The sequence below is a fragment of the Macaca mulatta genome, chromosome 7, assembly GCF_049350105.2.
Source record: "Macaca mulatta isolate MMU2019108-1 chromosome 7, T2T-MMU8v2.0, whole genome shotgun sequence".
NCBI lineage: Eukaryota > Metazoa > Chordata > Mammalia > Primates > Cercopithecidae > Macaca > Macaca mulatta.
This window is the reverse complement of record NC_133412.1, coordinates 136,950,033-136,964,522: the sequence shown is the minus strand read 5'-3', so window position 1 is coordinate 136,964,522 and position 14,490 is coordinate 136,950,033. Positions and strand designations below refer to the sequence as shown.

At 44.4% G+C, this 14,490-nt stretch overlaps 1 protein-coding gene across 6 annotated transcripts in view; it reads right to left on the bottom strand.

The window, feature by feature from the left end:
* SYNE2 (spectrin repeat containing nuclear envelope protein 2) overlaps positions 1-1,268 on the bottom strand; it is a 376,660-nt gene extending 375,392 nt beyond the window's left edge. For all 6 annotated transcript variants that reach the window (XM_028851601.2, XM_028851602.2, XM_028851605.2 and 3 more), the window contains exon 1: positions 1,104-1,268. The gene's annotated coding sequence lies outside the window, so the exon portion shown is untranslated. The remainder of the gene's footprint in view (positions 1-1,103) is intronic.
* Between the last annotated feature and the right edge of the window lie 13,222 nt (positions 1,269-14,490).

Below are 14,490 nucleotides of genomic sequence, written 5' to 3'. Positions count from 1 at the left end.
CGAAGCCTTCGGAACTTCTAGCAAAGCAGACAAAAGTTGCTTCAAATCAAACAAACTCAAAAGAAAAAAAAAGCGATGCCAAGTGTGGAGCGGCTCGAAAGAACCCTCACGGGTTAGCTCCGACTTGCCGGTGCTTGTACACAATCGTGCCTGCGGCGTCCAGCTCAGACGCTCCCTTTCTCGGAGGGAGGGGAAATAACTTTCGGAAACAGCACGCGTCCACAAACGCGATGCTACACAGGACTTCTCAGCCTCCATCAAATAAGGCGCTAATGTTCCCAGCAGCACTAATTCCATACACAGCCCCCGCCCCGCCCTTTTCAACAGAAGAGAAATAACCTAAGCAGGAGAAGGTGCCACCGTCAGACCCTAAAGGCAATTTCAGACAACAAAGACCCCAAGCAATCGAAATGGAATTATAATCCCCGCCGTCCGAGGGCCCCCCGCTCCCGCAGAGGCGCTAAGCTGCCGCGCCCGCCGCCGCCCCTCCAGTACCCGGGCCGCCAGTCCCCGCGCCCTCTGCAGCCCCGGTGCGCCCCGACTCGCGGGTTCCCGGGTCCCCCGGGCGAGCCCCGCACCGCCCACGATCCTGCAATCTCTGCGCCACGGCTATCCGCCTTCCAGCTCACGCGGCGTTCAAAATCTTTCCCGCCCAGGCGTGACGCGAGGAATGAAAACAATCAGCGGCCCCCGAGCGCCGGGGCCTGGGCCTGGGCCCGGGAGGGGGCGGCCGGGGCGCCGGGGCACCGGGGCACAGCCTCCCGCGCAGCGCCTGCCCAAGCCGGGCGGACCGGCTGGCTGGGGCCCGGAGGTGACACAAAGAACCCGGAGAGACAAACGCCACCCGCTGGCGCTTGCTCCAATCTCCGGAGCGCCCCGCCCGCTGACAAGTTTGCGGCGCCCTCCGCGCACCCCTCTCTCCCCACCCGAGCAAAGTTTCCCGTGGCCCGGCTCGGACCCTGGCATCGGGTCGGTTCCAGTCTCCCGCCGCCCCCGCCCCCGGCTCAGGGACCTTTCCCTCTCTCGCCGTCGCCCCTTCTCCTCCCTCCCGCTCTCTCCAGGGCGCACCGGGGTGCTGGGGCCCTGTGGCCGCGCTCACCCACCGTCCGCCCGGCCAAGGGGCAAGAGCGCGGGCCGGGGCCGCCCAAGGTCGGCGCCCCGCTTGCCTGGCTCTCTGGATCGCGCCTTTTGCTCGCTCGCTCTCCTGCTTTCTCAGGTTCGGCCGAAGGCTCTAGGCGCAGCTGAGCGCGCTCAGCTCCTTGGCGCTCGGAAAGCGGCAAACCACGCCCCGCGCCTTCCCCGCCCGCCGCCCGCCGCCGGGTCCCGCGCTCGCCCCTCGGCGGCCAGTGTGGAGCGCGCCCGCCAGCGCCGGGGCGGAGCAGCAGGCCCCGCCGCAGCCCGGGGCGGGCAACTTTCTCCCCGTGTTTTGGGACATCCGAGGTGGTGTGAGGGAGAGACCACCTCGCAATGCAGGTTCACGACCCTTTTCTTACCCGGGGCTGGGGAATCGGGAGTCACAAACTCCCTCAAAAAGCTCTTCTGGACGATTTCAGCAGAGGTCTTCTCCAACACCCGTAGATTCCCGGGTCTTGGAAGTAGGAGTTAGAAAGCAGATCTGCGATTAGCTACCAGACCATGAGCAAGTCATTTCACACCGTGGGCTCTTTGTAAAACGAGGAATTTGGATTCGAAGGCCTTTAAAATCTGGATCCGTGTTTCGTAGTGTGGTCCGGATCTCGGGGTCACCTGGAGAGAAGGGGAGGCGCTTGTTAACAATACAGATAACTGGGTTCCTCCTTACCCTTAGATGAGGGGAAGTGGAGAGCTGTCTCAGTCGTCCGACGCGACATACATCATCCATGTCTGAAAACTCACTGCGAACTGCATCCTTGGAACTGCGTCTTGCAGGTGCCAATTTGATTTTCCAGCACATACTCAGTCCCTTTGGACCCAGGATGATGTCACTTGACTCCCACTTACCTCTTGGGCTGTGATTACAATATTACTAAGGCACTTGAAGTTCCAAAGAAAAGGCACACCTCACTATTATTACATTTAAAAAGCAGCAGCTTTTCAGAATTTCTCTATTGAGTTTCTATCACAATCAAATTTAACTTTTTCATTTTTTAGACAGGGTCTCACTCTGTCGCCCAGGCTGGAGTACAGTGGCGCGATCTAAACTCACTGCAGCCTTTACCTCCTGGTCTCAAGACATCCTCCAGCCTCAACCCCCTCATTTCAACCCCACCCCCACCCCCACCCCGCCCACCGCCTTTCGTAGCTGGGACCACAGGCGCACACTGGTAATTTTTGCATTTTTTTAGAGTCAGGGTTTGGCCATGTTACCCAAGCTGGTCTCAAACTCCTGGCCTCAAATGGTCCTCTCACCTTGGCCTCCTAAAGTGCCAGGATTACAGGCATGAGCCACTGAACCTGGCCTTAACTTTTCTTAAAACTCCAAGTTCATATATATGTCTGTGGCTACAGAATCTTGCCTGAATTACTTAAATGACTCAAACTAGATGGCAAAGAACAGAGATTAGATGTTTTATAATGCATTCAGCTAACATATATTAATGGGGGAAATTAGTTGTAACTTGTACCCACAATTTGGAACAATTGTTTCAAAAATGTTCACCTCTATGACTACCAGGATGATTCAGGCAAATTATTTGAAATGCACATTTTATTGATGGTCAGTAGCTCAACTCTTCACAAATGCAGAGTTCCTTGTATTCCTAGATTATCTTTCCAATGGTATTACCTCTCAGACTACCTAGCTTTGCATTGTTTATTAACAATGGCTTGAGTCACAACAAAGATCTGTAAACCAAGAAGAACTTTCTGGTTTGTTTGTTTGTTTGTTTTGTTTGTTTGTTTGTTTTGAGACAGAGTCTTGCTCTGTCACCCAGGCTGGAGTGCTGTGGCACAATCTTGGCTCACTGCAACCTCTGCCTCCTGGGTTCAAGTGATTCTCCTGCCTCACCCTCCCAAGTAGCTGGGATTACAGGTGCCCGCCACCATGCCTGGCTAATTTTTGTATTTTTAGTAGAGACGGGGGTTTCACCATGTTGGCCAGGCTGGTCTTGAACTCCCCTGACCTCGTGATCCACCCACCTCGGCCTTCCAAAGTGTTGGGATTACAGGTGTGAGCCACCGCGTCTGGCCATATGCTGTCTTTTCCTAAAACCACTTTGCTTGATGGAACGGATAGTTGCAAGCTAGAGAACCAATTTTAGGGAGAGGCTGGGCTCCAGGATTTGTGGAGCTGTCTACAAAATATTATCTGCTATTTTTCTCTTCTCTGTTCTATTCATTCTATTCATTTCCATTCTGTGTCTATTGCTTTATTTACAGTAAATCCTGCAAAATCATAATGGCAACAGTCTCTGGAGAAAATGTTAAAATTTCCTAGTCATTATTCCCTTCCAGGCATCTATGTTACAAGCCCTTGTTGAAGTGAAAGAATTGTTGCTCCATGTTGTCCAGTACACTTTAAAGAGTCCAGAATACAATGTCTCAAAATGCTTTTAGGTGTCTCTAATTAGACCCTTCTAATTACCTGTGGTGTCTCTTAGCCATCCTAGTTTGGATATTAAATTAATATGTACTTTTAAATCATTAGATTAGACTAATGACAAGTGCAATGAAACAGATCCTCTGTACTTTGAAGTGATAATCAAATATTAATGTTAAGCCAAACTGAGACACACCTAGTTCTTTTAAAACACAACCCTGGGCCTATAAATGGATGGCTCATATGGTTACATCTCTGACTAGGAAACAGTAAGGGTTGCCATGAGCCTGGCCATTCAGCCATGCGTACACTCTCCCATATACCGAAATACAAACATAGTATGATAACATAGTACGTTGTCAGCCTGGCGCAGTAACTCCCACCTGTAATCCCAGCACTTTGGGAGGCCGAGGCGGGTGGATCACGTGAGATCAGGAGTTCAAGACCAGCCTGGCCAACATGGTAAAACCCCATCTCTACTAAAAAAAAAAAAAAAAAAAAAAAAAAAATTAGCCAGGTGTGGTGGCTCATGCCTGTAATCCCAGCTACTTGGGAGACTGAGGCAGGAGAATCGCTTGAACACAGGAGGCAGAGGTTGCAGTAAGCCAAGATCGTGCCATTGCACTCTAGCCTGGGCAACAAGGGCGAAACTCCATCTCAAAAGCAAACAAAAAAAAAGTATGTTGTATGTTGTCGTATTATGCCCCATGCCCCATCAAGCTTCTGTATTTTACAACAAACGATCCACTGGGCTCAACAGCCTGCTTGAGAGACTTTGCTAACTCCAACTGCAGTAAGCATAAGTTTTGCAAGTTGATCAAAATGAAAGCACGTCTGTGACTTGGTACACAAACATGCTGTGACACATGGGTGAGAACCACAGAAGTAGACATTCCACATATACTTGCACAGTGTACTGAGCAGGTGAACCAAGAGTCACTAACAAAAATCATGGTCTAAGGAACTTAAGAGAGTTGGCTATCCTCATGCCATTAAAGAAATGCTAAATTCACCACTCTAAGTTAGGCAGCAACTCCTCCCTGTCACCTGATCTCATGGCACAAGAGTTGCTATTTATATTTCTGCATCCCACCCTCAACTATGAGTCCCGTGTATTTATCCTTGCATCCTGAGTGCCTAAACAAGAATGGCAGCAGATTTTATCTTAGGAGCTAATTCCAGTCGTATACTTGCATGCCATGTTTTAAAAAATTGTGGGGCTCCATCTAGATTTGGCAAGAAAGTATACAAATTGATTAATGACTGATTCTCTGTCATGAGCACAGAAGGTGGTAGTGTGACAATGCTATCATGTATTTATCAACCGTGATGGTAATAGGAGATAATAATGTTAAGTGATTCACCAAATGGATAAGTGAACTTAAAAACACACAAAGTCTCTTTATCTGAAGAAGCAGGTATAATATTCATTAATCTGAGTCAAGGTGAGACCATCTCATTACTTACTCCTATTGCATTACTATGTTACTACAAAAGACAAAAGGAGATTAACTTAGTGCTAAACACTCCTTGTCATGCTATCTCTGTTTAACTCAAGGAACAGTCTTTGGCTACAGTATTTTTTACCACTTTGGGAGTGCTTGTATAAACCTGGATGAAAATAGCTAGCCAAGAAAACAGCTCTGTTTTTCCAAGAGTCCGATCACACCCTGTAAAGGCCAGAGCTCCTTATCTCCTTCTGGTCTTGTTTCCTGTCAAACTTGGAAACTAACAGAAGTAAATGTTGGCTAATTGCTCCCTTGACTAATGTGTTCTTTCTGACCATTGTCCTAATAAAAGTAGAAAGTTGCATCCAACGAGATGCAAGTTGGTATTGCCAGTTGAACCACAGTCCAACATTCTAGAGACTGAGGAAAAATTAAAAGGAATATGCCGTGATTCAGGGGAGCTGTGTGTGTGAAGTGCCAAGCGGGGAGCCCGGCGGGCAGTGAGCACTAAACAAATGATAGCTGTCATTATTGCAATTATTTCAGTCAGTAACTGCGGGGCGTGGAAGAGTATTATTTCAAAAGCACTTTATTGAATAGGTCAATTAAAGTATTAGATTTTAAAAATTCCATAACTGACCGCAGTTTACACAGGAGAAGACTGAAGCCTTAAAGTATTTTTCTAATAAAACTAGTAGTGTCTGTCCCTAAATTAGAACCTGGACATCTGTTTAACAGAAATAAATGCATCATTTAAAGAAATCCTGTTGTATGTCTTGTTTGTTTTACCCTCAAATGCAAAGTGATGCATTAATCATATTGCTCAGCTCACAATAAAAACAATAAAAATAAGAGACCTTAACATTTCTCTCTCAGGCTAAAGCAGGTCTAACCAACCAAATTAAGCAAGGATATAGAAAATTTAAACAATATATTAATAATAAATAAGATAGGCCTTGGCTGGTCTGAGTGCAGTGGTGTTTACAACTAATTGATCACAACCAGTTACAGATTTATTTGTTCCTTCTTCACCCCCACTGCTTCACTTGATAAGCCTTTAAAATAAATAAATAATAAGATAGACCTCCTGGATATGATATATATTAAATTTTACACCTCAAAAATACAGAAAGGGCCAGACGAGGTGGCTGATGCCTGTAATCCCAGCACTTTGGGAGGCTTAGACAGATGGATCACCTGAGGTCAGGAGTTTGAGACCATCCTGGCCAGCATGGTGAAACACCGTCTCTACTAAAAATATAAAAATTAGCCAGGCATGGTGGCGAACGCCTGTAATCCCAGCTACTTGAGAGGCTGAGGCAGGAGAATCGCTTGAACTCCAGAGGCAGAGGTTGCAGTGAGTTGAGATTACACCACTGTACTCCAGCCTGGGCGACAAGAGTGAAACTCCATCTCAAGAAAAACAAAAAATAGGCAGGGCACGGTGGCTCACACCTGTAATTCCAGCACTTTGGGAGGCCAAGGTGGGTGGATCACCTGAGGTCACGAGTTCAAGACCAGCCTGGCCAACATGGTGAAACCCCATCTCTACTAAAAATACAAAAATTAGCCAGGTGTGGTGGCCCACACCTGTAATCCTAGCTATTTGGGAGGCTGAGGCAAGAGAATCACTTGAACCCAGGAGGCGGAGGTTTCTGTGAGCCAAGATCGCGCCATTGGACTCCATTCTAGGCGACAGAGTGAGACTCTGTCTCAAAAAAAAAAAAAAAAAAAGAAATAGAGAACATACTTTCTTCCCAAGCACATATGGAGTCAGCAATGAAAATTGGCTATATCATAAACAAATTTTCAATAGTAGAATAAAGCAAATAAAGCAAATTTTATTTTATTTTATTTTATTTTGAGACAACTTATCATGCTGTCACTCACGCTGGAGTGCAATGGTATGATTATGGCTTATTGCAGCCTCGGCCTCTTGGGCTCAAGTGATCCTCCCACCTCAGCCTCCTGAGTAACTGGGACTACAGGCACATGCCACTATACCCAGCTAATTTTTTTTTTTTTTTTTTGTAAAAGTAAGGTCTCTATATGTTACCCAGGTTGGTCTTGAACTCCTAGGCTCAAGCAATCCTCCCACCTTGGCCTCTCAAAGTACTGGGACTACAGGCGTGAGCCACAGCATCAGGCTTATTTTAGTTAAACAATAATTAGTGCCGGGCGCGGTGGCTCACGCCTGTAATCCTAGCACTTTGGGAGGCCGAGGCGGGCGGATCACAAGGTCAGGAGATCAAGACCATGGTGAAACCCCGTCTCTACTAAAAATACAAAAAATTAGCCGGGCGTGGTAGTGGGCGCCTGTAGTCCCAGCTACTCAGGAGGCTGAGGCAGGAGAATGGCGTGAACCCGGGAGGCGGAGCTTGCAGTGAGCCGAGATCGCACCACTGCACTCCAGCCTGGGGGACACAGCGAGACTCCGTCTCAAAAAAAAAAAAAAATAATAATAATAATAATAATTAGTGAGTAAATAATATAATAATTTGGGTGCTGTGACTCACGCCTGTAATTCCAGCACTTTGAGAGGCCAAGACAGGAGGACTGCTTGAGCCGGGGAATTCGAGACCAACCTGGGCAACATGGCAAGACTCTCTTTTTTTTTTTTAATTTTAAGTTAATAAACAATATAATAAAACTAGAAATCAGTAACAAAAACAGAAAACAAGTAGTTCTTTCCACCTGGAAATTTTAAAGTGCCCTATGAGGCCAGGTGCATGGCTCACACCTGTAATCCCAACACTTCGAGAGGCAGAGGCAGGCAGATAACTTGAGGTCAGGAGTTGGAGACCAGCCTGGCCAACAGGATGAAACCTCGTCTCTACTAAAAATATAAAAAGTAGCCAGGCATGATGGCACATGCCTGTAGTCCCAGCTACTCAGGAGGCTAAGGCAGGAGAATCACTTGGAACCCAGGGTGCAGAGGTTGCAGTGAGCTGAGATTGTGCCCCTGCACTCCATCCTGGGCAATGGAGGGAGACTCCATCTCAAAAAAAAAAAAAAACAACTGAATAAATAAAGGGCCCTACTAAACAACTGTTAGATGAAATGGAAAATAGAATTAAAATTGAGCTTGAATAATTTCTAAGAAATAACAATGAAAACAATACATATCAAAGTCTGTAAAAAAAAATCAGCGACCAAAGAAAAATATATAGTTTTAAATATTTCTATTGCTAAAAATGAAAGAATGGTCAAAAATGAATTTGATTTCTCACTAATAAACCTAAACCAGCTACACACACGACGTGGCTCTCACATATAATCCTAGCACTTTGGGAGGCCAAGGCAGGCAGATGGCTTGAGCCCAGGAGTTCAAGACCAACCTGGGCAACATGGTGAGCCCCTGTCTCTCCAAAAAATACAAAAATTAGCCAGAATAATGGTGCGTGCCTGAGGTCCCAGCTCCTTGGGAGGCTGAGGTGAGATGATTGCTTGGGCCCAGGAGTTGAGGCTCTGGTGAGCCGTGATAGCACCACTGCACTCCAGCCTGGGCAACAGAGTCAGACCTTGTCTCAAGAAAAAAAAAAAAAAAAAAAAAAGGCTGGTGCGATGGCTCATGCTTATAATCCCAGCACTTTGGGAGGCCAAGGTGGGTGGATCACCTGAGGTCAAGAGTTCGAGACCAGCCTGGGCAACATGGTGAAACCCATCTCTACTAATACAAAAAAACTAGCTGGGCGTGGTGGTGTATGCTTGCAATTCTAGCTTCTTGGGAGGCTGAGGCAGGAGAATCACTTGAACCTGGGAGGTGGAGGTTGCAGTGAGGTGAGATCACACCACGGCACTCCAGCCTGGATGACACAGTGAAACTATGTCTCAAAAAAAAAAAAAAAAGAATAGAAAAAAGAAACCTAAACCAAAGTAAATCAAAGAAAAGCAGATTATCCCTTAATAGTTTAAGGTATTAAAAACAAAGAAAGAAAAAGAAAAGTGGAAAGTAAAATAAGGATAAAGCAGATATTAATTATGTCAAATACAGAGAACCAATGAATAAATTACCATGCCAATTATTTGAGGAAAAAATTTAATGACAGGCCACTAATTAATCAAAACAAGAGAAAGTATAACACTAAATTTTAAGAAATGATAAGAGGAGTATAGCCATTTAAACAGAAAATTACATAGTATTATGAAAATACATTTTTTGTTTTGTTTTGTTTTGTTTTTTTGAGACAGAGTTTTGCTATTGTCAACCTAGGCTGGAGTGTAATGGCATGATCTCGGCTCACTGCAACCTCTGCCTCCTGGGTTCAAGCGATTCTCCTGCCTCAGCCTCCCGAGTGCTGGGATTACAGGCATGTGCCACCACACCTGGCTAATTTTTGTAATTTTAGTAGAAACGGGTTTCACCATGTTAGGCTGGTTTTGAACTCCTGACCTCAGGTGATCCACCTGCCTTGGCCTCCCAAAGTGCTGGGATTACAGACATGAGCCACTGTGCTCAAAAATACAATTGAAAGCCTAGATTTAATGAAACTTGCAATATGCCAAAATTAATCTCAGCAGAGATAGAAAGCCTAGACAAATCTATTTTACTAGAAGAAATAAATATATAAAATAACTATCCACATAAAAAATATGAGGCCCAGGTAGTTTCATGAGGAATTATTCTAAATTTCCAAAGATGTGATACTTAGATGCTGCCACATAAATTGTTTTGCAGCTTTTTCCTTTTATTTCTCTTTTTTCTTTTTATTTAAAATAGAGACAGGGTCTTGCTACATTGCCCCGGGTTGTCCTGAACCCCTAGCCTCAAGAGATTCTCTCGCCTTGGCCTCCTAAAGTGCTAAGATTACAAGCGTGAGCCACCACACGTGGCTTGGGCCATTTTAAAATAAGAAAAACTTCCCAATTGTTTTTATGAAGCCAGTAACATTTTATGAAGCCAATCAACATAATATTGATTCCAAAATCTGACAAAGACTGTACAAAAAAGTCTACAAACTACTCTCACTTATGAATATGAATGTAAAAAAAATTCCAAGTCAAACATTAACAGCAGAATCCAAAAGCACATTTTAAAAATACTTTATGTAATCTTGCTCCTTGGTATTTACCCAAATGAGTTAAATACTTACATTCACACAAAAACCTATAAATGAATGTTTATAGCAGCTTTATTCATATTGCCAAAACTTGGTAGCAACCAAGATGTCCTTTAGTAAGTAAATGGATAAATAAATTGTGTTAAACCCAGACAATTGAGTATTATTCAGTGCTAAAAAGAAATGAGCTACCAAACCATGAAAAGACAAGGAAGAAAATTAAGTGCATATTACTAAATAGGAGAAGTCAATCTCTACATACTGTATGACTCCAAGTATATGATACTCCAGAAAAGACAAAACTATGGAGACAATAAAAAGATCAGTGATTGTCAGGATTAGGGGGATGGAGGGATCAATAGATGAAGCACAGAGGATGTTTAGGGCAGTGAAACTATTCTGTATAATTCTATAATGGTGAATACATGTCATCATACATTTGTCAAAATCCAAAGAGTATGTGACAAGAAGAGTAATCCCTAATGTAAACTATAGACTTTGCATAATGTGTCAGCGTAGCTTCATGGATTGTAAACTCTGGTGCAGGATGCTGATAGTGGGGAAAGCTGTGTGCATGAGTGTGTGTGTGGAAGGAGGGCAGTATATGGGAATTCTCTGTACTTTCCACTCAATTTTGCTGTAACTCTAAAATTGCTTAGAAAAATAAACATCAAAATTTTAAAAATTACTTTATGACCCAGGTGAATTTATTCTAAGATTGCAAAGATGGTTCATATTAAGAAAACCATTAATATAATTCACTATATCAATAGATAGAAAGAGGAAAATCAGATTTTTCCACAGGTGCTGAAAAGGCCTTTGATATAATTCAGTATCTATTTCTGTTTTTTAAAAAATCTGAATAAAATAGGAATTGTTGGATACTTCCTTAACATGATAAAATATATCTCAGCACCTTAGCACTTAGTCGTTAGAGGCATTCTTACCAAGGTCAGGAAAAAAGCAAAGATGCTATCTCACTGTAATTTAATATTTGAATGGAGATTAGCCAATATAATAAGACAAAACAATTCAAATAAAGGTATAAAATGTAGAAAAGAAGTTTAATTACATCTACTGATATTATGAGAATATACCTAGAAAACCCAAGATAATTCATCTTAAACATTAAGGAATTCAGCGATGTAGCTAGATTTAAAATTAACACACCAGCTGCGCACAGTGGATCACACCTGTAATCGCAGCACTTTAAGAGCCCTAGGCAGGTGGATCGCTTGAGCCCAGGAGTTTGAGACCAGCCTGGGCAACATGGCAAAACTCCCTCTCTACAAAACACACACACACACACACACACACACACACACACACACACAAATTAGCCTGGCGTGGTGGGGCACACCTGTAGTCCCAGCTACTCCAAAGGCTAAGGTGGGAGGATCACTTGAGCCTGGGAGGTGGAGGTTGCAGTGAGCTGCAATCTCACCTGCACTCTACCTGTACTCCAGCCTGGGTGACAGAGTGAGACCCTATCTCAAAAAAAATTAAATCAACATACAAAAAACAATAGCCTTCATACATATCAAACACAATAGAAGATTTAAAGTAAAAGCAAACCCCATTCACAAAAGCAACCAAAAAGGTAAAATACCTAAGAGCAAACATAACAGAAAGTATGCAGACTTATATGAGAAAAACCTGAAACACCCTTGAAGACACAATGGTAACCTTGAACAAATGAAAGGCTCCTTTGTTCTTGGATAAGGCAAATACAATCATAAAGATATCAATTTTCCCCAAAATTAACATATGTATACACCGGTACAATGGTTCACACCTGTAATCCCAGCACTTTGGGAGGCTGAGGCGGGCAGGTCATTTGAGGTCAGGAGTTCCAGACCAGCCTGGCCAACATGGTGAAACCCCCATCTCTACTAAAAATACAAAAATTAGCCAGGCATGGTCGAGTGCCTGTAATCCTAGCTACTCAGGAGGGTGAGGCAGGAGAATCACTTGAACCCAGGAGGCAGAGGTTGCAGTGAGCTGAGATCGTGTCATTGCACTCCAGCCTGGCTGACAAGAACAAGACTCCATCTCAGAAAAAAAGAAAAAGAAAAATGGGCAGAAGGGCCAAGTGCTGCAATCTCAGCACTTTGGGAAGCTGAGATGGGCAAATCACTTGAGGCCGGGAGTTTGAGAACAGCCTGGACAACATGGCAAAACCCTATCTCTACTAAAAATACAAAATTAGTCTGTGATCCCAGCTACTTATGAGTCTGGGGCACAAGAATTGCTTGAGCCTAGCAGGTGGAGGTTGCAGCCAGCTGAGATGGTGCCACTGCACTCGGCCTGGGTGACAGAGTGAGACTCTGTCTCAAAACGACAACAACAAACAAAAAAAAAAGAAGAAGAAGAAGAAGAAAAATGAGCCAAAAAAGGGCCAGATGCGGTGGCTCACACCCGTAATCCCAGCACTTTGGGAGGCCGAGGCAGGCAGATCATGAGGTCAGGAGATTGAGACCATCCTGGCTAACATGGTGAAACCCTGTCTCTACCAAAAATACAAAAAAAAATTAGCCAGGCATGGTGGTGGGTGCCTGTAGTCCCAGCTACTCAGGAGGCTCAGGCAGGAGAATGGCGTGAACTCAGGAGGTGGAGCTTGCAGTGAGCCAAGATTGTACCACTGCACTCCAGCCTGGGTGACTGAGAGAGACAGTCTCAAAAAAAAAAAAAAGAAAGAAAGAAAGAAAAAGGAAAATGGGCAAAAAACATGAACAGACAATTCACAGAAAAATATAGGTAAATAGTCTCAAACCCTTATGAGACATTCAACTTCCTAACAGAAATCTGCATAAAAACCAAACAGAAATATCATTTACTATCTATTAGTTTGGCAAAGATTCAAAAGCTTGACAATGTACTCTGTTCATGTGGCCCTGTGGAAAAACATTCTCATATTGTTGCTGAGAGTGCAAAATGGTTCAGCCCCAAATAGAGAAAATTTCAGCAACATCTAGCAAACTACATATAACCTTACAAGAACTTACCCTGAGGAGATTCCTAAAGAAAAACAAAAACAACATACGCACAAAGTTGTCCACTGCAGCACCATTTCTTTCATTGACAGATGATTTATCTTAGGGTTTGCCAATGGAGGCAGAGAATGGAAGGCGGACGAAGGGAAGAAGAGATATGCTTCCTGTTTCCAGTTCCAGTCAGGTCCCCCAGCACCATGAGGACAGCTACATATCCAGCCTTTTGCTTCTTTGGGGGCTCACAGCTTCAACTACTTGGCCCCTTCTTTCCAGAAGTTCCAACACCAATCTTAGAATGCACCCAACTGAGCAACAGCTGTGGTGCACCAGCAAACCAGTCCCATGGCGCCCCCAAGAGGTCTCAACTGTGGAGCATCTGCTTTCACGAACAGCACAGCCACATGGGGCCCCTCCTCTAAGTCCCTAGATTCTATTAATGCTACTTCTCATTTTGTTTCCCCTGCCCCAGGGGTGATGTCTCCTTTCTACAGCGTTTTGTTTTGTTCTGTTTTGTTTTGTTTTGTTTTGTTTTGTTTTTGAGACAGAGTTTTGCTGTTGTTGCCCAGGCTGGAGTGCAATGGCACAATCTCAGTTCACTGAAACCTCTGCCTCCCGGGTTTAAGCAATTCTCCTGCATCAACCTTCCGAGTAGCTGGGATTACAGGCATGTGCCACCACGCCTGGCCTAATTTTTGTCTTTTTAATAGAGATGGGATTTCTCCATGTTGGTCAGGCTGGTCTTGAACTCCTGACCTCAGGGGATCCACCCGCCTTGGACTCTCAAAGTGCTAGGATTGCAGGCATGAGCCACCACGCCCAGCCTCCACAGTTATTAATTAAAGGAGACCTAAAGAAGTGAAGGAATATATCTTGTTCATGTAATGGTGATGAACAGAATACCTTTGTCAGAGACATTTAAAATTGGAGTTTCTGCCTGTAATCCCTGCTACTAGGGAGGCTGAGGTGGGAGGATCCCTTAAACCCAGGAGTTCAAGTCCAGCAATATAGTGAGACCCCTGTTAAAAAAAAAAAAAAAAGAAAAAAGAAAAAGAAAAAAAAAATGAAGGAAGGAAGGAAGAGAGGGAGGGAGGGAAGGAGGAAGGGAAAAGGAAGGAAGGAAGGAGGGAGGCTGGGAGGGAGGAAGGAAAGAAAGAAAGGAAGAAATAAAAAAAAAAATTGGGTTGCCTGAATGACCCTATAAAGCAAAACCAGTTGCCACGCTAAAATGCTTATTTTGGAGTAGTTATATGAAAAAGAAACAAGTCTCTTTTTTTTTTTTTTTTTTGAGACAGGGTCTTGCTCGGTCCCCCAGGCTAGAGTGCAGCGATGCTGTCTCAGCTCCTGCAACCTCCAACCTCCCAGGTTCAAGTGATTCTCCTGCCTCAGCCTCCCAAGTAGCTGGGATTACAGTCATGTGCCACCACGCCCGGCTTATTTTTTGTATTTCTGGTAGAGTTGGGGTTTCACCATGT